This window comes from Pristiophorus japonicus, chromosome 19 (genome assembly GCF_044704955.1).
Source record: "Pristiophorus japonicus isolate sPriJap1 chromosome 19, sPriJap1.hap1, whole genome shotgun sequence".
Taxonomy (NCBI): Eukaryota; Metazoa; Chordata; class Chondrichthyes; family Pristiophoridae; genus Pristiophorus; species Pristiophorus japonicus.
The window spans coordinates 8475209-8490030 of record NC_091995.1 but is presented as its reverse complement, the minus strand read 5'-3'; positions in this window follow the sequence as shown (position 1 = coordinate 8490030).

Here is a 14822-nt window from a genome sequence, read left to right as displayed (position 1 = left end):
CACCCTTCAATTGGAGTTCAGGACTGGAATATCGGGCCCTCCATTGAAACATCTGTGAGCTCTTGTGGAAGCAAGTCATCCTTGTTCGAGGGACCCTATGATGATGATGCCTCCACCTGTCCTCTGCAGCTCGGGGAGTATTTACACTCCAGCTTTAACTGGTGTGGTGTCAATCCGGATTCCAGGACTGGGCTTGTATTCATTGGAGTTCAGAAGAATGAGAGGGCATCTCATAGAAACTTTTAAAATTCTGACGGGTTTAGACAGGTTAGATGCAGGAAGAATGTTCCCAATGTTGGGGAAGTCCAGAACCAGGGGTCACAGTCTAAGGATAAAAGGTAAGCCACTTAGGACCGAGATGAGGAGAAACTTCTTCACCTAGAGAGTGGTGAACCTGTGGAATTCTCTACCACAGAAAGTTGTTGAGGCCAATTCACTAAATATATTCAAAAAGGCGTTAGATGTAGTCCTTACTACTAGGGGGATCAAGAGATATGGCGAGAAAGCAGGAATGGGGTACTGAAGTTGCATGTTCAGCCATGAACTCATTGAATGGTGGTGCAGGCTCGAAGGGCCGAATGGCCGACTCCTGCACCTATTTTCTATGTCAGAGAAGATTCACACTCACTCCCCCTTAACTCTGGCATTAGGCTGAACTTACAATGTTTGACTGCAATGTACCCTGATAAGAAGGAATTCTTCACAATGACTTGCAACCCTCTCAGAGAAGAAATTGCTCCTCATCTCAGTTTTAAATGGGCGGCCCCTTATTTTGAGGCGATGTCCCTTAGTTTTAGTTTCCTCTATAAGTGGAAATATCCTCTCTGCATCCACCTTGTTGAGCCCCCTCATTATCTTATACGTTTCAATAAGACCACCTCTCATTCTTTTGAACTCCAATGAGTATAGGCCCAACCTGCTCAACCTATCCTCATAAGTCAATCCCTCATCTCCGGAATCAACATTGTCAACCTTCTCTGAACAGCCTCCAATGCAAGTATATCCTTCCTTAAATACGGAGACCAAAATTGCACGCAGTACTCCAGGTGTGGCCTCATCAATACCCTGTACAGTTGTAGCAGGACTTCTCTGCTTTTATACTCTATCCCCCCTTGCAATAAAGGCCAACATTCCATTTGCCTTCCTGATCACTTGCTGTACCTGCATACTCACTTTTTGTGTTTCATGCACAAGGACCCCCAGGTCCCTCTGTACTGCAGCACTTTGCAATTTTTCTCCATTTAAATTATAATTTGCTTTTCTATTGTCTCTGTGGATAACCTTATATTTTCCCACATTATACTCCACCTGCCAAATTTTTGCCCACTCACCTGGTTTGTCTTGCAGATTTTTTGTGTCCTCCTCACAATTTTCTTTTCCGTCCTCATCATCATCATAGACAGTCCCTCGAAGTGAGGATGACCATTTCCCATCCAGCTTTGTATATCAGCAAACTTGGCTACATTACACTTGGTCCCTTCATCCAAGTCATTAATATAGATTGTAAATAGTTGAGGCCCCAGCACCGATCCCTGCGGCACCCTCATTAGTCACTGTTTGCCAACTGGAAAATGACCCAGTTATCCTGACTCTGTTTTCTGTTAGTTAGCCAATTCTCTATCCATGCTAATATATTACCCCCAACCCTTTATCTTGTGCAGTAACCTTTTATGTGGCACCTTATCGAATGCCTTCTGGAAATTCAAATACACTACGTCCACTAGTTCCCCCTTATCCACTCTGCTCGTTACATCCTCAAAGAACTCCAGCAAATTTGTCAATCATGATTTACTTTTCCCTGATATTGTTAATCTTCCTCCATATTTGTGTTTTCTGATACCAGGCAGCATCCCAGTCAATCTATGCTGCATCCTCTGTACATCCACAATATACTCTCTCTAGTGTGGAGCCCAAAACTGCAAACAGTACTGCAACTGATTGCTCATCATTACCTCTTGGGATTTCGAATATATACCTCTTGTGAAACAACCGGGAACTTCATTAGTTTCTTTTATCAGCCTCATCAACCTTCATCACAGGCAGTCCCTCGAAACGAGGATGACTTGCTTCCACGCCAAAAAGGGATGAGTTCACAGTTGTTTCAATGAGAGATCTAATATACCAGTCCTGAACTACATCTTGAAGGGTGGAAGATGCCTGTGCGTGGATTTTTTTAACGTGTGGTGGCCATTGTACACCAGCCACCACACGGGCTTGACAGAGCTAGCTCTTTGTCCTGTGGCAAGGATTAACCAAGATGACTGGAGACCAGCTCTGCTGCACAGACCTACTGCGCACACACATCACAGTGTGGGCTAGCCCGTGCTTCCCTTGGGCCCTGGCATCTTCTGGGCCCTGAACTCACGCCTCTCCTGGGCCCTGATCACGTCCCTCTACGAACTCTCCTTCGTCCCGACATCGCCGCTTTCTGCTGTACCTGCCCGCACTCCAATCAGCGACCTGGATTTGGGTGACATCAAATCCAGTCGCCCTCTTCACAGCCATCGCCCTCCTGCAGCAGTACGCGCTGCTCCCTGCAGTGGCATGCCACCACACGTTGCTCCCTCTAATGACCCCAGCCTGCTGATGGTCCTTACTGCTCTGTGAACCGATACCCCTAAATCCCTTTGCTACTCCACAGCAACGAGCCGACTTCCATTCAGTGTAGCATTTCTGTTGTTAGTTCATCTGCCTTAACCTCACCGTTACTGACATTTAGTTCTGCCTGCTAAGTTTTGGTCCATTGCCCCATTTTATCAATATCCCTTTTGCTGCTTCCTTTGATCTACGAAATGAGCTTTTCTGCCCTATGGTATAATTTGTCTTGTATGCAAATCATTGATGCGCACAGTGAGAAGAAGTGATCCCAGAATGGAACCCTGTGGGACACCACTACACATCTCTAGGGCCCTGGCCTTCTGCCTTCCATTAGCCGAAATAACTTGTCCAAAGTTTCCCCTTTAGCCATCATCATTTTGCTCTCATCCACTTTAGGATCCACCTCCTACATACGAACATAAGAAATAGGAGCACGAATAGTCCATACGGCCCCTCAAGCCTGCTCCGCCATTTCATAAGATCATGGCTGATCTGATCATGGATTCAGCTCCACTTCCCCACCCGCTCCCCATAACCCTTTATTCCCTTATCGGTTAAGAAACTGTCTATTTCTGTCTGAAATTTATTCAATGACCCAGCCTCCACAGCTCTCTGAGGCATCGAATTCCACAGATTTACAACCATCTGAGAGAAGAAATTCCTCCTCATCTCAGTTTTAAATGGGTGGCCCCTTATTCTAAGATTATGCCCCCTAGTTCTAGTCTCCCCTGTCGGTGGAAACATCCTCTCTGCATTCACCTTGTCAAGCCCCCTCATAATCTTATATGTTTCGATAAGTTCACCTCTCATTCTTCCTCTCTTTAGTAACAACGGATGCAAAATGCTTATCAAATAACTGCCATTTTCTGATCACGTCTACAAATGGACACCTCACCTTTCAGAGTTTCCACCTCACCTTTAATAATTCTCTGCTCACTGATCTACTTGTGAAATACTTTACTGTTCCTGGAGACTTTTAAAATATATCTCTTCATATTCACTGTCAACTTTCCCTAACCTATTCTTAACCTCCTTTTGTTATTTTCTCATCTTCTCCTTTAGTGTATTATTATTATTGCCTTTCTCTTCCATTTGAATCGGTCTCCAGTCGACTTGCTTAACCCTTGCCAGTGGACTAAGACCTAGCTCTGTCAAACCCGTGTGGTGGCTGGGGTGCAACAGCCACCAAACGTTAAAAAAATCCACGCACAAGCATCTTCCACCCCTTTAACATGCAGGACCTGGAATATTAGGTCCTTCATTGAAACACCTGTGAACTCATCGAACTCATCCCTTTTTGGCGGGGAAGCAAGTCATCCTCGCTTCGAGGGACCACCTAAGAAGAAGAAGATCACCATAAGGGGCGCTATTGTATTGTCATCCTTCAATCTCTGAATATCAGCAGCTTGGGAAACACTCCGTTCAATGACATGGGGCTGAATTTGGTCAAGGGCCGTCCAAAGTGCTGCCGATGGCCGCCGAGGTACTGGACGCTACTTTGGGCGGGGTTTTGATCGCCGAGGTCCCTCGAAGGTCGGCGGATGGCAAATCATTACGTACACCGCCAATCTGGACAGCAGCAGGCGGGAGGTCTCATTCTCGCTGTCCAAGTACCGAGGATAGAGTCGGGCCCACGCAGGGTCGAAGAGGTAAAAATAAAAATCATAAACAAAAATAAAGAACCATCTGAGGACCTTCAGGGGACCCCATCCAGGTGAGTACCTGGAAAGAAATAATTTAAAAACATTCCATTGACCTTTTTTACAGGATCTTGACACTCACCTTTCAGGACAGTGCAGCCTCCACGCAGCAGTCCACCGCCGGCCTCCAGCCGACTCCCGCCCGCACCAATCTGGCATCTCGGCGGGCGGGAGTCTGCTTGCGTGCATCGGCTATCCGCTGACGTCGGCAGGGGCTTCACGGCGGCTTTACCATCCCGACCACTCCAGGCCATGTGGAAAGTGGCACTGGGCAGCTCATCATAGTTTCTGACGTTCAGTATCCAATTATAGTGCTACCTTTACTTGGATTCAGGCACTTACAGGCCCCAAACTGACTCACTGTACTGAATCCAAGCGGTGTGATATCCTAATAGGTGTTTTGCCCACCCGGTGCCAGGCTAAGGGATATCTCATAAAAGAACATAAGAAATAGGACCAGGAGAAGGCCATACAGCCCCTCGAGCCTGCTCCACCATTTAATACGATCATGGCTGATCTGATCATGGACTCAGGTCCACTTCCCTGCCCGCTTCCCATAAACACTTATCCCCTTATTGGTTAAGAAACTGTTTATCTCTGTCTTAAATTTATTCAATGACCCAGCTTCCACGGCTCTCTGAGACAGCAAATTCCACAGATGTACAACCCTCTGAAAGAAGAAATTCCTTCTCATTTCAGTTTTAAATGGGCGACCCCTTATTTTGAGATTATGCCCCCTAGTTTTAGTCTCCCCTATCAGTGCAAACATCCTCTTTGCATCCACCTTCTCAAGCCTCCTCATAATCTAATACATTCCGATAAGATCACCTCTCATTCTTCTGAATTCCAAAGAGTAGAGGTCCAACCTACTCAACCTTTCCTCATAAGTCAACCCCCTCATTTCCAGAATCAACCTTGTGAACCTTCTCTGAACTGCCTCCAAAGCAAGTATATCCTTTCTTCAATATGGAAACCAAACTGTACGCAGTATTCCAGGTGGGGCCTCACCAATACCCTGTAAACTGCAGTAAGACTTCCCTGCTTTTATACTCCATTCCCTTTGCAATAAAGGTCAAGATTCCATTGGCCTTCCTGATCACTTGCTGTACCTGCATACTAACCTTTTGTGTTTCATCCACCAGGACCCCCAGATCCCGCTGCACTGCATCACTTTGCAATTTTTCTCCATTTAAATAATAACTTGCTCTTTGATTTTTTTTCTGCCAAAGTGCATAACCTCACACTTTCCAACATTATACTCCATCTGCCAAATGTTTGCCCACTCACTTAGCCTGTCTATGTCCTTTTGAAAGTTTTTTGTGTCCTCCTCACACATTGCCCTTCCTCCCATCTTTGTATCGTCAGTAAACTTGGCTACGTTACACTCAGTCCCTTCATCCAAGTCGTTAATATAGGTTGTTAATAGTTGGGGTCCCAGCACTGATCCCTGCGGCATCCCACTAGTTACTGATTGCCAACCAGAGAATGAACCATTTATCGAGACTCTCTGTTTTCTATTAGTTAGCCAATCCTCTATCCATGCTAATATATTACCTGCAACCCTGAGAACTTTTATCTTGTGCAGTAACTTTTTATGTGGCACCTTGTCAAATGCCTTCTGGAAATCCAAATACACCACATCCACTGGTTCCCCTTTATCCACCCTGTTCATTACATCCTCAAAGAATTCCAGCAAATTTGTCAAACATGACTTCCCCTTCATAAATCCATGCTGACTCTGCCTGACTGAATTATACTTTTCCAAATGTCCTGCTACTGCTTCTTTAATAATGGACTCCAACATTTTCCCAACCACAGATGTTAGGCTAACTGGTCTGTAGTTTCCTGCTTTTTGTCTGCCTCCTTTTTTAAATAGGGGCATTACATTTGCAGTTTTCCAATCTGCTGGGACCTCCCCAGAATCCAGTGAATGTTGGTAAATTACAACCAAAGCATCCACTATCCCTGCCACTACTTCTCTTAAGACCCTAGGATGCAAGTCATCAGTTCCAGGGGATTTATCTGCCTTTAGTCCCATTGTCTTACTGAGTACCACCTCCTTAGTGATTGTGAATGTGTTAAGTTCCTCCCCCCATAGCCTCTTACTATCTACTGTTGGGATATTTTTAGCGTCCTCTACCGTAAAGACTGATACTAAATATTTCTTTAGAGTTTCTGCCATCTCCATGTTCCCCATTACTAATTCCTCGGTCTCGTCCTCTAAGGAACCAACATTTACTTTAGCCACTCTATTCCTTTTTATATAATTGTAGAAACTCTTGCTATCTGTTTTTATATTTCGTGCTAGTTTACTTTCATAGTCTATCTTCCCTAATCATTTTTTTAGTCATTCTTTACTGGCTTTTAAAAGCTTCCCACTCTTCTGCCCTCTCACTAGTTTTGGCCACTTTGTATGCCCTTGTTTTAAATTGGATACCATCCTTTATTTCTTTAGTTAGCCACGGATGGCTATATTTTCTCTTTCATCATTTCCTCCTCACTGGAATATATATTTCTTGAGAGTTATGAAATATCTCCTTAAATATAGGCCACTGTTCATCAACCATCCTACACTTTAATCTATTTTCCCAGTCCACTTTAGCCAACTCTGCCGTCATACTTTTGTAGTCTCCTTTATTTAAGCTTAGTACGCTGGTTTGGGTTTCAACTTTCTCATCCTCCATCTGAATTTGAAATTGAACCATGCTATGGTCACTTATTCCAAGGGGATCCTTTACAAGGAAATTGTTTATTAATCCTGTCTCATTAGACAGGACCAGACCTGGTTGGCTCCGCTACATACTAATCAAGGAACCCATCCCTTATGCACTCTATGAACTCTTCCTCAAGGCTACCCTGACCAATTTGATTTGTCCAATCAATATGGAGGTTAAAATCACTCATGATTATTGCTGTTCCCTTTTTACAAGCCTCCACTATTTCTTAGTTTATACTCCGACCAACAGAGTTGCTGCTGTTAGGGGGTAGACTACGCCCACCAGTGACTTTTTCCCCTTATTATTCCTTATCTGCACCCAAATTATTTCAACATCCTGATCATTTGAGCCAATATCATTTCTCACTATTGCAGTGATTACATCCTTTATCAACAGATCTACCTCACCTCCTTTTCTTTTCTGTTTCGTCGTGGTTGGAGAGGAATTCGTAAAGGGAGGGTGTAAATCTAGTTGTTGTCCGTGTCGGAATAAGCAACATAGTTAGGAAGAGGGAGGAGATTCTGCTGAGGGAATATCAGGAGTTAGGAGCTAAATTAAAAAGCAGGACCTCGAGGGTAATACTTCTGGATTATTGCCCGCGCTACATGCAAATTGACAGAGATGCAGTCAGATCAGGAGAATTAACACGTGGCTAAAGGGTTGGTGTAGGATAGAGGGGTTGCTGTTCATGGGGCACTGACACCAGCACTGGGGCAGCAAGGAGCTGTACCGATGGGACGGGCTCCACCTGAACCAGGATGCGACCTAGGTCCTCGCGAATACAATAAATAAAGAGGTGGCAAAGGCTTTAAGCTAGTAAGACAGGGGGAGGGATCTACAAGAAATAAAAGTAGCCTAAATATAAACAAAACAGGAAAGGAGAGTATAGGAAAGAATATATTAAGGCAGGACATTGATGGCCAGGGAATAACTAGGATTACAGAACAGGAGCTTAAAGAGATAGTTAAACATAAAGTGAGAGGAACTGCTTTGAAAATAAGTTAAAGCCCATTAACAGCAATGCACGCAGTGTCCGTAATAAAACAGGGGAGCTGGAGGCAATCATTTGTTGTGGGGAATCAGACATAGTAGGGATTACTGAGACATGGCTACTGAAAAATCAGGACTGAGAATTAAATATTGCAGGGTAAAACATATTTAGAAAAGTTTGAGATGGAAAAAGGGGAGGTGGAGTAACTGTATTTATTAGGGATAACATAATGGCAAAGTGACACAGCTACCAGCAAGACAGAAATGAAATCCATGTGGATAAAGATAAAAGATAATAAAGGATCAAACATTCCAATAAGTCGAGTCTCCAGACCACCTAATAGTAGAAGGGAGGTGGAGGAAGAAATATGCAGACAAATTAGGGAAATGAGCAAAAGACATGGGACTAGACTTCCACTTTTTGTGCATCGATACCGCCACTTAACGTCCATTTTAATGCTGAGATGAGGTATAACGGCCAGATTTTGCCCATTTAGCAACAAAATGGAAACTAATGCCCATGTATCGCTCACTTATCGTCCAGCGTTACGGCATGTACTTAACGCCGAGAAATAATAAAACCGCCCGCCCTTTTTTTTTGCTGTAAAGATCAGTATGGGCGAAAGTAACGCCCATAATATCGCCGAGTGTTACTTTCGACACCTCGCCCACATATCGCTGAAAATATCGCTCGCCAAAAAACCTGCTGAGAAAAAGTTGCTCTCTCCTGAACTAAACCCAGCGGGATGGACGCCATTTTGTAAATCAGAGGTTGGTTCATATAAAAGGCTGCTTCAACTTCTGGGGAGTTTTGATGTACTCTGGAGGTCTTTTAAAGTGATTTGAACATCTGAACGAACATCTTATCATACTGTGGACGATTTGAATTTATATTAGGTGTTTTAGTAGGTAAATTTATTGTTTGTGAACAATAGTGTAATACTGATTGTGACTAATGGGGCCTGTCATTTCTCAGCCTGTCTTGATGACTAGAGATGGCAGAAGGTATATTCAACAGCATTATGTGCCCAATCAAAGACATGCCAGACTGCTGAGGAGGACGAGAACTTACACCCCACGCACTTACAGGGAGAAGCGGTCTTATCTGAAATTGTCCGATAACACGTGCCTTAGGAGACTGCGCTTCCGGAAAGAGGTTAAGAGTGAGATATGCCAGCTCATCAGGGGAGATGTGCAGCCTGCCAGCACCATCAGGACCACACTGTCCGTTGAGGTCAAGGTCACTGCGGCACTTGCCTTCCACGCATCGGGTTCCTGTCTGGCCTCAGCTGGCGACATTTGCGCTATATCTCAGCATGCCACACATTGCTGTATTCGACAGATCACTGAAGCCCTTTACACGCACAGGATGGACTTTATCAGCTTCCCTATGACCAGGGAGGCACAGACTGAGAGGGCTCCAGGATTCTCCAGAATTGTAAACTTCCCCAAGGTGCAGGGAGCAATAGACCGTACACACATCTGCATGCGGGCACCTTTTCAGGATGCAGTGATTTTTCGGAACCGAAAGGGATTCCACTCCCTGAATGTGCAACTCGTTGTCGACCACCAGCAAATTATACTGGCAGTAAATGCAGAATTTCCAGGCAGCATCCATGATGCTCACATCCTGCGTGATAGCGCTGTATCTGACATGTTTACCAGTCAGCCACAAGGTCAATGCTGGATGCTTGGTGACAAAGGATATGGCCTCACCACCTGGCTGATGAGCCCCCTGCGTAACACCCAGACAGAAGCCGAGAGGCGATACAACGAGAGCCACAAAGCCACACACAATATCGTTGAGAATACGATTGGAGTGTTTAAGCAGCTCTTTAGATGCCAGGACCACTCAGGAGGCGAGCTATAATACCACCCTGAACAGGTAGCTCAAGTCATGATGGTGTGCTGCATGCTGTACAATTTGGCTATCAGGAGGGAACTAGAATTGCCAGAAGGGAATGCCGGTTCACCTCAGGAGAGAGAGGGAGAGGAGGACGAGGAGGTGGATACTGACCTCGGGCCAGACAATCAGGATGATGATGAATCCATGCCCTCGCTGCCCCCCTCTAGACCGCAGGAAAGGGCCCGTGGTGGCAACATAGCTGCAAGACTCTTACGTCAGCAGCTCATAAATGAGCGCTTTGCTTGAAATAAATTTGGTGGTATTTACAAAGCTGCAAGTCTGCTGTGTCTGCAGCTTATACATGAATGGTGTGCATTACCTTGGTGACAGTTAAAGTTTAAGTTGATTCAAGTGACGTTGAATTATCCCCTTTCATGTTAAGGAATCACCAGCGTGTAACAGTGCAGCTATCTGAGACAATGCACAACAAGGTTATGTGAAATAAAAAACATTGAATGAGAACATTTGCATAAAATCATAATTATTACTGTAAAAAACACCCCAGCCCACCCCACAACAAATTTATAACATTTATATCAGTCATTAAATGTCTAACATTTCCAACAACACTTCATAAACATAGAACACAAATGCAAAACAACAAGGTACCCCCCCGCCCCCAAACCTCCCAACAAAATAGCAACAGCATGAAAATACTGTGACCAAGACAACACCCGCGGCCATTCACCTCACTTTCCTTTCCCCGCCACCCCCCCCGCCCCCCCCCCCCGGCTTCTCCTCCCCACCTCTACCCCTTCCCCTCCTGACTCCAAGCCGCCTGGCCGAGGAGCTCCTCAGGCGCTGCTTTATTGGTGGGGGGAGGATGATGGCAGAACCGCTGATTGGACGGATACGTGAGAGGACGGTCCCGGATCTTCCTCCTGGCTCTCATGTGTCGTTGGCAATGGGGGTGCGGCACCTTGGGGTGCAGTGCCGCGCTCAGGGACCACTGGGAGGCCTCTGCCACCAGTGTTCTGGCTATTGCTCCAGGGCCTCCACCATCTGCTGCACCTACTCGCTCACGGTGGCGGACATACTGGCCAGCTGGTGCGATATGCCCACCATTGTCTGTAGGATCTACTGAGCTATGTCAACACTCCTCCTGGACAAGTGTACCATGTCCCCGCTCAGATCTACCGCTCGTTGAGCAGACCTGCTGCGTGGTTGGCGCCATCCTGGAGACACCTCGGGTGCCCTGTGGCAAGGTGCTTGGGCCCGGTACCTCCACGGTGGAGGAGAGAATGGCTGCAGGAGCACTAGATGTCATGGGTGTCATAAGAACATAAGAACATAAGAATTAGGAACAGGAGTAGGCCATCTAGCCCCTCGAGCATGCTCCGCCATTCAACAAGATCATGGCTGATCTGGCCATGGACTCAGCTCCACTTACCCGCCCGCTCCCCGTAACCTTTAATTCCCTTATTGGTTAAAAATCTATATGTGATTTGAATACATTCAATGAGCTAGCCTCAACCGCTTCCTTGGGCAGAGAATTCCACAGATTCACAACCCTCTGGGAGAAGAAATTCCTTCTCAACTCGGTTTTAAAGTGGCTCCCCCGTATTTTGAGGCTGTGCCCCCTAGTTCTAGTCTCCCCGACCAGTGGAAACAACCTCTGCCTCTATCTTGTCTATCCCTTTCATTATTTTAAATGTTTCTATAAGATCACCCCTCATCCTTCTGAACTCCAATGAGTAAAGACCCAGTCTACTCAATCTATCTTCATAAGGTAACCCTCTCATCTCCGGAATCAACCTAGTGAATCGTCTCTGTACCCCCTACAAGGCTAGTATATCCTTCCTTAATTAAGGTGACCAAAACTGCACGCAGTACTCCAGGTGCGGCCTCACCAATACCCTGTACAGTTGCAGCAGGACCTCCCTGCTTTTGTACTCCATCCCTCTCACAATGAAGGCCAACATTCCATTCGCCTTCCTGATTACCTGCTGCACCTGCAAACTAACTTTTTGGGATTCATGCACAAGGACCCCCAGGTCCCTCTGCACCGCAGCATGTTGTAATTTCTCCCCATTCAAATAATATTCCCTTTTACTGTTTTTTTTTCCAAGGTGGATGACCTCACATTTTCCAACATTGTATTCCATCTGCCAAACCTTATCCCATTCGCTTAACCTATCTAAATCTCTTTTACATTATGGAGCTTGGCGATGCAGGCTCCTCGAAGTCTGCACTCTCATCCGTGGAGAAGGCACCCTGCAGCTCCATGGGCGAGAAATCAGGGCTCCTCAGCACCAGATGTCCGCTAGGCCCCGCACCCCCACCTTCTGGGCTCAGTGGTGTTGCATGGGGCCACGCTGCTGGCTGAGCTACAAAACATAAATGAGGTTATTAGAGGAGAAGGGGGTGCTAGGGTCACAAGGTGATTCCAACGCTACAAACAGCATATACACGACAAAAGCACCACCGCTATCAAAATCATCACTGTCATCACATTTCATGACCATCATCAAATTCTGCATTGCAATGATTCTCATGAAGCTATCATTATTTAGAGAACACTTTTATCAATCATCTATCATATATTATTGGTTGAAGATGAGTGGTTCTGGCATCTATTGACTTTATAGCACACAATGGTGTATACTTTACTCACGTGGCATCACATCATGTTCTACAGCTGCATGCATGGCCGACCGGGGGTGGCTCCCCATAGTGCCAGAATCCACTCCTCAATGTCGGCGAGCTCAATGATGACTAGTGGCCTGCCACCCGTGCGCCGCTGCTCGGCCCTATTCTTCGAAAGCTTCTTCTATAAAAGATAACACCAGCACGACATGGAATGAGATTATTGCGAGAGATCATTGCGAGGTACTGTCACAGAGACTGATACAACACATAACCGACAGATGTAATCATGATTATTATGATAATTATCATTCTTCACCTAAACACATACATAGTAAACGCAGGCTTTGAGTAAAAAATTCCCGGAATAAGTGCAAGACATCACATCTGATTTTAATCAATCATTGCACTTACAATTCAAATTATATAAATATATAAATACATGTAAATAAATGTAATACTTACTCTGGCAGATCCAACAAGGTCGTTCCAGTGCTTGCGACACTGGACCTCACGCACCTCATTGGTTACCAACGAGACCACCTCGGCTCTGTCGGCCCATATCTTTTGGTAGGCCTTTGGGGTGGGCTTCCCATGCACAACCCGGGTCAATTGACCCCAGTGTGACTCCACCTCCTGCAGGAGGGAGGCATTTGCCTCGTCGGAGAATCTCCTCGCTCATTTGCATCCTCCCAATTATTCCTCTCCCACCTCACTGCTTCCGCCAGCGTCCTCAGTCTCCACAGTGTGCTGTGTCACCTCCTCCATCCCTTCCATTTTAAATATTTTTTTTGCCCAAAACTCCATGGGAACAACATTCTTTGTGCTCACAAGTCTTTTTGCTGCTGGTAAATGTCCTCCTACCTCCCACAACAGCCAAACACCCACACAACACATCCATGCATGCTTTCAGTTCCTCTCTGCTCCCTTTCTCTCTCCTCTTCTGCGCATGTATTGATGACCCCTGACCTCCTGAAACGCGGGAAACAACTGTTGCTATGGACGCAGACACTTTACAGCAGAAGGTAAAAAAATTTAACACTAATGCCCATTTCAGATCGCTCGCGGTAACACCCATTTTATAAAATCGAAAGTTGGGCTTTTGAAAATGGGCGATAATCCAGCGATCTCAAAACCCATATTTACCGCCAGCGCTGGAAATAATGCCCATCTTTGGGCGATCTGCACAAAAGTGGAAAGTCTAGCCCATGGAATAATAATCATGGGGGATTTCAACTACACTGATATTAATTGGATAGAAGAGGTAGGGAAAGGGGTTGAGGGAATTGAGTTCGTATAATGTATAGGGTTAGGGTTAGGATGAGCACTTGAAGTACTGTATCCTGCAGGGCTATAGACCTAGAGCTGGAAAGTGGGATTAGACTGGATAACCTCTTTTTGGCTGGCACGGACATGATGGGCCGAAATGGCCTCCTTCCGTGCTGTAAATTTCTATGATTCTATGATACAGGACACCTTTCCAATCCAATATGTAAAAAGCCCAATGTGAGGAGTCGCTATTGGGTCCAGTAATGGGGAATGAACCAAAGCAGAAGAGAAAAGTAAAAGTAGGGGAAAAGCTAGATTTACAAAAGACCTTCGATAAGGTACCTGCAAATAGACAAATGAACAAGGTCAGAGAATGCAGAGTCAGGAGACAAGTAGCAGAGTGAATTGCATGATGGCTTCAAGACAGAAAGCAGTGGGAGTAAAGGGTAGCTATTCACAGTGACAGAGGGTGGGTAGTGGTGTTATACAAGGATCACCGCTGGGTGAACTGCTGTTCACAATTTACATTAATGATTTAGATTTTGGAATCAAATTTCTAAATTTGCGGATGATACCATATTGGGGGCGATAGTGTTATATATGTAAACCTGTACATACATTGTGTAGCCACCAGAGGGCTCATCCTCTGAAATCCCAAGGGATCCCACAATCCCTTGGGAACACAGGTACTTACGGAGACCACACAGGCTGGAGAGGCACTCTGGAGACCTGCAATAAAAGACTACAGTCACACTTTACTTTGAGTTCACAGTATCCAGTCAGACTCTTTATTCATACATAACAATTAGCGATGAGATACAGATGATGAACCCAATGATGCAGAGAACAGTGGGCATCCTGGAGAAATTTTCGGAGGGAGATGATTACATGTGTGGGAAGTGTATCCTGCTGCAGCTCCTGACAGACCGCATAGTGGCACTGGAGCTGCGGGTGGATTCACTCTGGAGCATCCGCGATGCTGAGGATGCCGTGAATAGCACGTTTAGTGAGTTGGTCATACCGTAGATAAAGGTTACACAGACAGATAGGGAATGG